The sequence below is a fragment of the Peromyscus maniculatus genome, chromosome 1 (genome assembly GCF_049852395.1).
Source record: "Peromyscus maniculatus bairdii isolate BWxNUB_F1_BW_parent chromosome 1, HU_Pman_BW_mat_3.1, whole genome shotgun sequence".
NCBI classification, from domain to species: domain Eukaryota; kingdom Metazoa; phylum Chordata; class Mammalia; order Rodentia; family Cricetidae; genus Peromyscus; species Peromyscus maniculatus.
In genome coordinates, this window is record NC_134852.1 from 39,065,732 (window position 1) to 39,077,970 (window position 12,239).

Consider the following 12,239-nt stretch of genomic DNA (forward strand, 5'->3'; position numbering starts at 1 on the left):
GGCATAGTGAACCTCCTAGATGCCATCCAAGGCCAACTAGAAAAGAAATGACAGCCCCCCCTGAGAGAGTTCGCAAAAGGAATGCTATGAAATGCTGGAGAGGATGGAAAGAGTTCCAGCCTGGTTGCATGTCAGAGTGGAGGATCTTCCAAAAGCCAAAACCTGGCCCACCACATGGTTCATATATGCCTTTCCAAAGAAAGAACTCAATATATTCGTGAGGTACTTGCCCATCAGTGTTGACTGCAGCACCGTTTCAAGAGTATTAGGGAACCAAGCATGGTGTCCAACAGCATGGCCATGGGTGAAGAAAGAGGGATGTTCGTGGAACGTGAAGTCTTTTCAGCCATAGAGAAAATGAAGTTAATTTGTTTGCAGTATGTGGATTCAACTCAGGCTCATGAGATGGCTCAGTAGATAAGAACAGTTGCTTTTCTTACAGTATTCTCTGGCTTACATCAGAACACCTCCTGGATGCTTTGAATCACTCTTAATTCCAGACCACAGAGGTCTGATGGCCTCTTCTGGCCTCTGTGGGCACTCCACCCATGTGTTCCACAGGAATTCAGGTGGACGACAAACAAACACAAAATAAAGCATTAATGGGTGATTTCAAAGGTGGATACAACTTGAGAAAAAGAGTAATCAAATGATGCCCAAGTCAGGAAATTGATCAACCTTGTCAATTTTCTCTTTATGGAGGGTGCTTGATAGTGTGCTCATGGAATCCTCTATTTCATTTCATGAAATTTCAGGAGGAGCTCTGGCACAGACGAGTAATAATTAAAGGGCTGGGGTGAGTGTTTCGAAATGGGAAGAAGTGTGGTAAGAACAGAAGTGTGTTTCCTATCACAGAATACATTATAGGAAACACACCAAGATCAAAGATTTTTATTTTACCTAAAAATTAAATTCAAGGAGTATAATTGTATTACCACTACAGGTTTTGGCTAATTACTTTTACCTTAAATAACACTAACAGGGATTTTTAGCATATGATATATTTATGTAACATATATTAATACTTCAACAACATAAATGAATATCAGCAATGGTATGAAGAAACCATCAAAGCCCTCTATATGTACTTACTCATGGATAAAACATAACCGACTTTAGTTTATTCAGTCACTTTTAGTGTCTTCAGATATTTACAAGTAATGAAACTATGTCTGACCAATTATGTGTAAATCCCGGGATGTACAAATTATTCACCTTAACTAAATACGTACCTACATATCTACACTTAAGTCCAAGTCTTTATATCCAATGTATGCATGCATATATGTCTCCATATCTCACCTTCTCTCTCTTGAGGAATACGGTGTTCCAACAGCTAGGCCAGCCCTTACATGACATATACAAAATATCTAGAAATGTCCATATCCTTCTGCCTCTCTAGGAAGAGCTGCAGTTTTCCCAGAGACGTGTACTTGGCAGAATTCTCTCTCTCCTGTTGAGCCCGCCTCTTCATGGCCTCCCTCTCTGGCCTCTGCTCTTCTGTGATGGGCTGTGAGATGACTGGCCCTGGAATGTCAACTTTCCTCCATGGAATTGGTTGGTGGCTGAAGTCTTGCAGTAGATGTTGGATTTGAGGTTTGGGAGGTGATGGGGCCTTGTTCTTGTCTGCAGAGGCAAGCTCCCTCTGTAGTGAAGGGTGAGAGGATGCCCTGTAGGATACTGGCCTACAGACAGCTGGCTGAGGCCCAGTGCAAGACTGGATGGGGTTGGTTATGTTATCTCGTGTGGCACTGGTAGCAATAGGCAGAACTGGCTTGTCAGAGGCCATCAAAGAAGTGCTGGCAGGAGCTGGTTTAGATGGATTGGGTGTGGTAGACTGAGCTGAGTCAGAATGAGGTCTCACAGGGTACATTGCAGGGGCCCTGCGTGAAGCCAGGGAGAGAGGCTTTGTAGAACTAGGTCTTGCTTGTGGCATGTCCAGGGCTGGACAAGCTAGAGGTACAAACTTGACCTTGCCAGGTGGGGGCAGCTCATACTGGGATGGAGGTGGACGACACTCCCTGTAAGCATTTCTCTCTGTTCTCTGAGCATTTCTCAGGGTTTTACCAGGGCCTGGGCCGTCACATGGCCCATCCAGAATTGATGTGGTGGCTGGGCCTGCCCTGGGATCTTTGTTGTTGTTGAAGTTTAGCCGAGCCCAGGAGGAAGAGATACCAGTTTTCTTCTCATTCTTCTTCCCCAGTGGGTGAAAGACTTGTACGGATTCTAGCATGTGCATGCCGAGATGAGTTCGAGGATTTTTAAAGCTGTTGTGGCTGAGCTCAGGTGGATTCCTCTTCCTCTTGTTCTTTGGCGTATCATATTCTTCAGCCTTGACTCTGTTCCTTGACTGCTTAAGCTCCTCTGTTTTCTTTGGATCTCTTGGTCTTGTCTTGCTCATGAACCCTAGCTCTGCTGGGCGTGCTGGGTGTGGCTTTCTGGGCTCTGCCCTCCAAGTGCTTCGGCATGTTGTCAATAGCCCCTTCACTGGACCCAGCACTGCCCACAGCCTCTTCTCCCTTCACCCGGTCCTGGAGCTGGATTCTGGCCTGAGAAGACCCATATAGCATCTCAAAGGCTTTCTGGCCATTCTTTCTCACTTGGTCCATGGGTACACTGATGTTGCTGGAGCTTTCCTGGACCTGATCCCTGCTGATGTCTTTGGATTGGGTTGCTGTGGGATCTTGGAATGGGTTCATATCAGTGATTGAGTTGAAGAGTCTGGGAAGGTGAATATCTGCCACCAGTGTAGTCATGTCTGCAAAGTCCATGCTGGAGCCCATCACACTCTGCAGCACCCCAGGCTCATCCTGACCAAGGCTGCTGCTTCCCAAGGTGGCATTTTCAGGAGAAAGCTTCTGTTTTAGGCTCCCTAAATCAGTGTAGTTCAGGGCCTGCTGCATGTTGGCATGTGCTAAAGGGAGAAGTGATGGGTCTTGGTTTTCTTTTATGCCCTCATAGGCATCCAGAGGAGTTGATAGTTCATCTGTCATCAAATCCAAGTCGTTATTGTCTGTTTGTTCCAAGATTGGAGCAGGAGGCAAGGGCAGGAATTCTGAAGGACTGTCTATGGGGGCAGTTAATGACCAGTGCCCATGGACAGGTGGTGACTCCTGAACATCCTGCATGCAGGCATTGCAGAGGTCTGGACTCTGCAGCAGACAGAGTGTCTGTCCTGCAGCTGTCAATTCCAGGGCTGTCTCCATTTTCACCACTGAAAAAGAGTTAAGGAAGAAGTCAATGCCTGGTAAGTGAGGTGCTCTTCATTTTTCAGTGCTCCTCAGTGCTCAGACCCCTACAGCAGTGGGGAAGGCATTCCTATAAGCTCTGCTTGAGTAGCACAGGCAGCACCTCTGTTGGGAGACTTAAGACCACTCTCTTATTTCTAGTAACCATGTGATATCATCATTTCTCAGATGTTTGTGTTTTCCTCGGTGTTTGTGTGTCATGTGTATGCATAGTGATTATGGGGAGGTGACAGAATTGCGTGGGGGTGTGGTCCTTCCTTTCCTTTCGCATGTCTTTGATAGAGTAACCCTCATTTCTGTGGAAGTTTGCTCTCATGAAGGTTGTCTGGTCAATAATTTTCAAGAATTTGCTCATTTCTTCCAACTGTTGGCATTACTCAAATTCCCCCTCTTGCCTGAGTTTTTAAATGGGTCAGGAATCCAAACCCAGTTCCTCACTCCTGCAAGGCAATCATTTCAGCAACCCTGGATTTCCTCCAGCTCCACATTTCACAGGCTTATTATTAATGATTTGAAAATTGGTTTAAGAAGGTGAAATCTTTCGCTTGGGTTATCTTTGTAGTTTAGAACATATCCTAGTGATCATGAATTTCCTTGGCACACCTCTAAATAACAATAGCAAAAGAAAAAGGGAGAGAGAGGGGAAATGAGAAAGGAAGAGAGAGAGAGAGAGAGAGAGAGAGAGAGAGAGAGAGAGAGAGAATGAGAGAGAAGCTTTTCCCAATTTAGCAGTTGTACTCTGGTACACCAGGTATACTGGACTATCAATGCACTTTTGCTTGTAAGAGAACAGCAGTTCCAGCACTTAGAATCTGCAATACTTCTTCTAGGACAGATTTGGAGTTGCACTGCTCTAGAGTCAGAATTCAAGCAAGAGAATATAAAGTGTTACCAAACAGAAAGGCCTTGGTGTTCTCTACAGCCCCAAGGAATAGATTAGGAAGGAGGCAATTGCTGTGTAATGGTGCATGGGACTGATTAGCTAGGTCAGTGACATGTGGGTCTGTTCTGGTGTCCTTGGACATGTCTTAATGGAGGATGAATGCCACTCATTTCCATGCATTGTCAGTTATTATAGAAACTGAAGATTGGGATGGTGAGCCAGACCCAGGCTGAACTCTCAGGACTCCCATTTATCCTCCCTGAGGACATCCACTCCTGAAAGTTTGAGCTGTGTCTGCTTTGAGTGCTGATCTCAGTCCTCCCTCCTGGCTCTACTCACCTTGAAGACTGGTGTCTAGCATGTCTTGAGTATCTGTGGGATAGTAGATGGCAGAGATGGAGAAGGGTGTTTGGATATTTGTTGACTGAAATTCCTTTGGCATCTTCACCATCTCTGGTTGCAGGGCAGAGGCCTGAACCTCAGAGTAGGACACAGAGTCACAGGCCTGCAGGCATTTCCTGAGTTCTCCAGGCATCAGAGGGCCCAGGCTGTTGAAGTCATTGTAATAGAGCTGGCTGCCCTCCAGGTAGGAAGGTGCTAGCCTGTATCCTTGATTTGGTACCTGTGGTGGTGTGGCCTGAACAAGGCTGGAAAGGACTAAGGCATTGGGATCTAAAATATTATCACCCTAGGCTGTCCTAGAGATGGAGGAGAATGTGGTATTCTGGTCATTGACAGTTACAGTGAAGTCCTGGAGTGCAGCTGCCCTTTTTTCAGTGTTTCCTGTGGGATCCCACTGGAGAACACCTGGATAGGAGAGTGCTGAGGCAGAGCGCTGGCCCTGGTCAGTCAGCATAGTCACCATGGTTGTGCCAGCTGATAGGTAAGGGTAGGCACTGTCCATGAGCTGCTGGAAACAAGTGCTGGAGTCTAATGGCAGGAGCCATGCTGCACTCACAGCTGGGGTGGAGACCCTGGACAAGTTGCACACACTTCCTGCTAATAGCATGGCATTCCTCAGCTCAGGTACAGAGGGCTGCAGAGCACATTCTTTTCCAAAGAAAGTTGCAGTTTGGAAATTTTCTGTAGGAAACAAGAGGAAAATGGGAAGAGGGTGAGATGGAATCTGTGTGTCTTCCCTTGTAGATCTTTGTTATCTCCACTTTGTACAGTCTGGGAGAGTCTGAGACCCATTTTCTCTCATATATCCCAAACAAATGGTTCTTTCTAAAGGATAGGATGGCATTCATTTAGTTAGCTGCCTGTTCTTCTTGTGCTGGCATGGATTTCCTAGTTGATCCACGTTGACTCTTGCTCTGACCTAGACAACACCCTTCTTTGCCCTGCTTTGTCTTGTTCTGATTCCTGCTGTGGCACTGCCTCACACCTGTGTCCAGAACAGAAGAGTTTAAAGTAGGAGAACCTTAGACAGCTTCTCATGCCTCTACCATTGTTCTGTTCTGTGCAGATCTTCCTCAATGTTGACCCAGAGAGAGAGTGTCTACCTAGATCAGTCTGGCCTTGAAATCACACAGACTGGCCTGTCTCTGCATCAGATTGCTGGCATTGAAGGTTCTTTCCATTTGCCCAGGCTTGGCTCTACTCTGAACTTTCTTAATGAAATGACGTATCAGGACTTTCATAGAGAAGAACAGTATTTAGCTAAGAATCCCTTTTTCATCTAGCTCCTTCTCCTTCCCACTACTTATTATGTAGGTCACTACTTGTTATTTTCTAATATAAATTCAGCACACATCCAATATGACTACATGAATACAACCTGCTGATAACGTTTCATATTGATTGCCTATGTTTCAAGTGACAGTTTGGGATTCCTTATGTAGCATGGGTTCATCTCTGAATAAGATTGTTTCTTAATTAAAAGTTGGTTACGAGACAGGCCACACTGCAGAGACAGGTGGACGCAGGTGGGTCCGCGGTGGCGACCCGCAGAGGTGGACGGGCCCGGTGGCAGCGGCCGACGGGGACATGCAGGCCTGGTGGCGGCCCACAGAGGTGGATGGGCCCGGCAGCGGTGACAAGCAGAGGTAGGTAGGCCTGTGGCAGCAGCCAGCGGAGACATAGGGGCCCGTTGGCGGCCGCTGAGGCAGACAGACCCAGCGGCAGCTGACAGGGACATACAGGCCCGGCGGAGGGGACAAGCGGACACAGGTGTGCCTGTGGGGGCGGGCCACTGGGGTGGACAGGCCCCGGGACAGAGACAGGCATATGCAGCTTGGAGCGGGGACGCCCCTAGCCCCAACGCCTGGGGAGGAGGCTATCTCCATGGGTTGGAACCAAGGTAAGTCTGGGCACTCCGTCTGGGGACAACCCAGGGCCCAACTGCTGATCCTGTGAAACCCAACAACTTGGAGGTGTTGGTGAGACTACCCTGCTCTGCTAAAAACCCATCTGGGAGAGGATTCAGATGCCTACAGTTTGAAGTCTGAAGAAACAAGATCAGCTGAGGAGTTGACAAATGAACAAAATGTGACCTGGGAACACAGAAGAAGGCACTACCCAGCCACTAAACCAGATCACCAGAATCATAAGTATATAATTCACCGACTGAAATCAGCTGTCCCTGAAGAAACATCCCAATATCACCAATTTAACCAAGAACCCCTACTAAACCAAGACTAAAAATTAGAACAAGAGAGGCACTCTCAGACACAGACACCACCTGCACCGCACAGAGGAAAAGATGAGTAGACGCCAGTGCAAAAATACAGGCAACAACATAAAGACCTATATGGCAACATCAGAACCTAGTGATTCTACACCTGCAAGACCTAATCATACCATGACAGAAGAAACAGAAGAAATCAACCCTAAAAATGACTTTAAGAAGATGATAGAGGCCCTTAAAGAAGAAATAAAACATTCCCTCAAAGAGGAAATAAAAACTTTCCTTAAAGAAGAAATGAAAAACTACCTTAAAGAGGAAATAAAAACTTTCCTTAAAGAGGAAATGAAAAACTCTCTTAATGAGGAAATAAAAAACTCCCTTAAAGAAATGGAAGAAAAAATGAACAAAAAATGGGAAGAAATCAAATAAAGCCAAGAAAAAGCAATTAAACAGATGAAAGAAACATTCCAAGATCTGAAAAATGAATTTGAGACAATAAAGAAAACACATGCTGAGGGAATGCTGGAAATAGAAATCATGACTAAACGAACAGGAACTACAGAAACAAGCATAACCAACCGATTGCAAGAGATGGAACAGAGAATCTCTGACACTGAAGACACGATAGAGAAAATAGATTCGTCAGTCAAAGAAAACACTAAAGACAAAAAAGTCGTAACACAAAACGTCCAGGAAATTTGGGACACCATGAAAAGACCAAACCTAAGAATAATAGGGATAGAAGAAGGAGAAGAATACCAACTCAAAGGCACAGAAAATATATTCAACAAAATCATAGAAGAAAACTTTCCTAACCTAAAGAAAGAAATATCTATGAAGATACAAGAAGCTTACAGAACACCAAATAGGCTGGATCCAAAAATAAGTCCCCTTGCCACATAATAATCAAAGCACTAAACACACAGAACAAAGAAAAAATATTAAGAGCCTCAAAGGAAAAAGACCAAGTAACATATAAAGGCAAACCCATCAGAATAACACCAGACTACTCAATAGAGACTATGAAAGCTAGAAGATCATGGACAAATCTCATGCAGACACTAAGAGACCACAGATGCCAACCCAGACTATTATACCCAGCAAAACTCTCAATCACCATAGGTGGAGTAAACAAAATATTCCAGGATAAAACCAGATTTAATCAATACCTGTCCACAAACCCAGCCCTACAGAAAGCACTAGAAGGGAACCCAAAGAAGCTAAACACATCCATGAAAAATCAAGCAATAGATAATCCCACACCAACATACACCACAGAAGGACAACACAACACAACCACAAAAAATAACAGGAATTAACAATCAATGGTCATTAATATCCATCAATATCATTAGTTTCAACTCACCTATAAAAAGACATAGGCTAACAAAATGGATAAAAAAACAGAACCCATCCATCTGCTGCATACAAGAAACATACTTTAACTTCAAAGATAGACACTACCTCCAAGTAAAGGGCTGGGAAAAGGCTTTTCAAGCAAATGGACCTAAGAAACAAGCTGGTGTAGCTATCCTAATATCTAGAGAAAAAAGGATGTTTCAAAAGAGAAGAAGTCTTGTGGCAATGCCTCAGTGGTCCAGGTAACTACCAGAACTCAGAAATCCGCGACGGAGACTTAGGCAGCAGAGATGAAACACATAGATATACATACAGGAAATAATAAAGAAAAAGTCAGTAAAGCCAAGAAGAACAAAAGAAAGGTGGATGCTGAAGCCCATCCGTCAGATGAGCCTGTGAACAAGGAACCAGTGACAAAAAAGAAAAAAAAGATGGAAAGCAAATCCAAAAATAGTACCGAGGTGCCAAAGGATGACAGAAAGACAGAGGAGACTAAGGGGGACAATAAAAAGCAAAATGCTTCCATTAAAAAAGGGGCAAAGAAGAAACCTCAAAAAGGTAAGTCAAGTGAGAAGGGCAGCAGACCTGCTCAGGAGACGCAGAAGGAGAGCCTCCTTCCATGGAGCTGGCTCAGGAGGAGGTCTCTTCCGGTCCTGTGATCACTCAGGTGGTGGTCACCCCTATAGGCTCTACTCAGCCCAGGCTTCCTTCTCCCATGGATATTGCTTAGACTGGGCCTGCTCAGATGGAGCTGCCTTCTCCCCTGGAGCTTCCTCAGAGGGAGCCGCCTCCTCCCACGGAGCCTCCAGGGATGGAGCAGCCTCTTCTCATGGAGCTTACTCAGACGGAACAGCCTCCTCCCATGGATCCTGATCAGATGGAGCCTCCTCTCCCATGGAGCCTGCTCAGAGGGAGCTGCCTCCTCCCATGGAGCCTGATCAGATGGAGCCACCTCCTCCCATGGAGCCTGATCAGATGGAGCCGCCTCCTCCCATGGAGTCTCAGCGGGGACATTGTCAGAGGAGGCTGCTTTGTCCTTTGGACCATGCTCAGGTGGAGGTTGCTCAGACAGGGCCTCCTCACATGGGATCTGTTCAGGGAGAGCCTCCTGCTGTCATGGAGCCACCTCTTCAAGTGAAACCAGTCACCAAACGGTCTTCTCCCCGAAAAGAGAATACCAAGGAGAAGTCAGGCATGCGGAGTGAGGTGGTGCGGCAGGAGCAAGTCCTTATTGAATTTGGCTTAGTGCCTGTTAGAGATAACCAGCTTCTGAAGGGAAGCAGGCACACACAGGATCTTCCAAGGGGAGGCTCAGGAGGAGACGAGACACCTAAGGACCAAGAAATTGGCTCTGATGGGGAAGGAAATAAAATGGCCCCTCTCAAGAAAGTGGCAACAGAGGAAGCTGGCAAGAGTCTAGCTGCTCTTGCTGCTCCCAGGGAATCTACCAGTGTCTTATCCTCGGAACAAAACTCAGGTGGGTCAGGTGGTGAAACGTTGCATGCTGAGTGTCAGACTGGTTCAGCTGGGATTTGTGAAATGGAAGTGGACACTGAGAAGAACCCAGACAGTGTCTCTGTGAAAGCCTCAGCACCCAAACCGGCATCGCCATTGCCTCCTGTCCCATCGCCAACCGTGGCGGCCTCACCTCTTATCACTTTGGCTGAGGATGAGTCACCGGACATTGATGAGGACGGGGGCATCCACAGCCATGATGGAAGTGACTTGAGTGATGGTATGTCCGAGGGAAGTGATGATTCTGGGCTGCGTGGGGCTCGGCCAGTGCCACAGGAAGCAGGTTCGGAAGGTGGGAAGGAGGGGTTGGCAGTTGGAATGACCGAGGGAGAGTTTGTTTGTGTTTTCTGTGATCAGTCTTTCAGAAGAGAAGAGGATTGCAGCAGGTGCCTCAATCGCCATCTGGTTAATGTATACTTCCTTGGAAAAGCAGCCGAGGGGCAGGAGTGGTGAGCCAGCCGGTGGAGTGTGGATCGTCAGTTTGTAAGCAATGCCTCACTTTAGTTTAAGGCAGTGGACACACACAAGCTTGCTTTAATTAGTGTCCAGTGCTGATTTTTAATTGACATTATTTCCTTAGGACTGTATGTGTTACCTAGTGACTTGCAAAAACTTTAGCAAATCCTAGGGAGTTAATGTAAGAAAACAGATACTTAATCTGTTAGCTTGTGCAGTGCAGTGAAGAAAGGCAGGATGGATGTTGAGAAAGATGCATCACAAGCACAGGCTGGAGGCTGGGGCTAGATGGTTTTGAGGAAGAGGTCTTGGTGGACTCTTTCATAGAGCAAAGGGAAGCAATGCCTTCTGGGAAATGAGCTAAGTTTTAATGTAGTCTTTTAAGATTAGAAGTCAAAAACAAAAATATTAAGGAAAGGAAAACCTAATTGATCTTTGAAGTATTGTTATGTGGAATTGAGTGGGACTTTTGAGGACTTTCTTCCAGAAAACAAGGACTTGGTTGTCAGGCCTATATTAGGCCTAAACCTTGGTGCCATGTAGTTGTACTTAAATCATTTCAATGGAAAGTGTCTTAGTGATTGGAACTTCTAGTGCAGTTTGGAGTTCTTCCATTTGAAAAATGTGATATTTGCATGGGATTGTTTGAATCTTGTTTTCTAGTCCCTCCCCATCACCACCCTCATAGTCTGAAGGTAGATTTTTCTCTTGATAAAGGAACAAAAAAAGTGAACATCTTGTTTGTAAATAGGTATCTAGTAACTAGTGGTAAACTTGAAATGGTAGAATTCTTTAAAGCCTAATTCTAGGTAGCCTTAGGAAAATGTATCTTAATTATTTTTGAACCTGTATTCACCTTGTTTTTTTCAAATATCATAAGTTATATTTTCTTTTTCAGAGCTGCTTCTTATTTGGGGCTACTTTTTTTTTTAATTGAGGCGTAATTCATAAAAGGGTATATTGTTTTGATGAGACTTTTTACAATTGTGGCTGGATGTCTTTCTTTAGTCTTCCAAGAAGGGCCATTTTACTTTTTTAGAGTTACTTTTTAAGGTCATGAGGTCAACAACTTGGACTACTATGCATGTAAGTGCTAATGCAAATTAAAGCCCAAGTTGACCTCCAGCACCAGTTCATTCTGTGTTGACAGTGAGAGAACACTTTGCCTGTTAGGATACTGTTACTCGTGGACTGAAATGCTGAAGAAACCCCTCCCCCTATTTTGTTTTTTGCAAAAAACAAGGTATATTCTAGGGTTTCCTGGTTGACCTCAACAGATAAACTGAGATGATAGTCTTAGTTCAGAAATGATCTGAATGTAGATTTACAGTCTACGCGTACAGCTGGCTAAGTGAGATCTCTTTCACAGTTCTGCATGTATCCCATCGGCTCCCCATTAGTCACTGAACTCTTAAAACTGGTATTGTAACATTATCACAATATTTTGCGCCAATTTTATAAACTTTACAGTGCAATATGTGTTCCTTTTCTGAGGCAAATCAAAGGTATATTTCTCAAGGTTCTGCTGCTATCAGCAGCATTGATGGAGGATTTTTTTATATATTTGTAATAGATAGAAATAAACCAGAAAAAAAGAAGAAAAAAAGTGGTGGAGGAAAATGTGAACACTGCAAGAATACTCAAAAGGGCTGAGAGTTGCAAACACCAAGAATGGCTTTGCATAGCAAATGGAATAGAACAGCTCTGAACTATAGCTTACTTTTCCTGGTTTGGTCTGACAGAATGATTGAATGCTTTTGTACAAAAATCAGAGCCTTAAAAACAAAAATTTGGTGAGACTGTAAAATGGTGTGCCACTTTGGCAAAACAGTTTGGTGGTTGGTCAAAATGCAAAACATTGTTACTCTGTTACTCAACAATTCTACCCTTAGGAATATATCCTCAAACTACTGAAAATGTGCATCTATGAAACATGTACATGAAGGTTTACAGCAGTGTGTTGCTAATAGTAAAAAAGTTAAAACAACTCAAATAGCTATCAAATACTGGAGAGAAATAAAATGTGGCTTATTCATACAATAGAATATTATTAAGACATAAAAATGAATGAGAAACTGACAGATTAATTGACTTTGGTGAACCTTCATAATTTCATTTGTAGATCTTTCCATTTCTAATTTATAAATAC

General features: G+C 44.5%; 2 pseudogenes across 1 annotated transcript; one reads left to right on the top strand and one right to left on the bottom strand.

The window, feature by feature from the left end:
* Nucleotides 1-236: 236 nt before the first annotated feature.
* On the bottom strand, nt 237-6,122 carry LOC102912768 (uncharacterized protein C2orf78 homolog; annotated as a pseudogene).
* LOC143269413 (RE1-silencing transcription factor pseudogene) lies at nt 6,121-12,239 on the top strand (annotated as a pseudogene). The gene is made up of 2 exons (XR_013045826.1): nt 6,121-6,147; nt 8,305-12,239. The product of XR_013045826.1 is annotated as an RE1-silencing transcription factor pseudogene (transcript).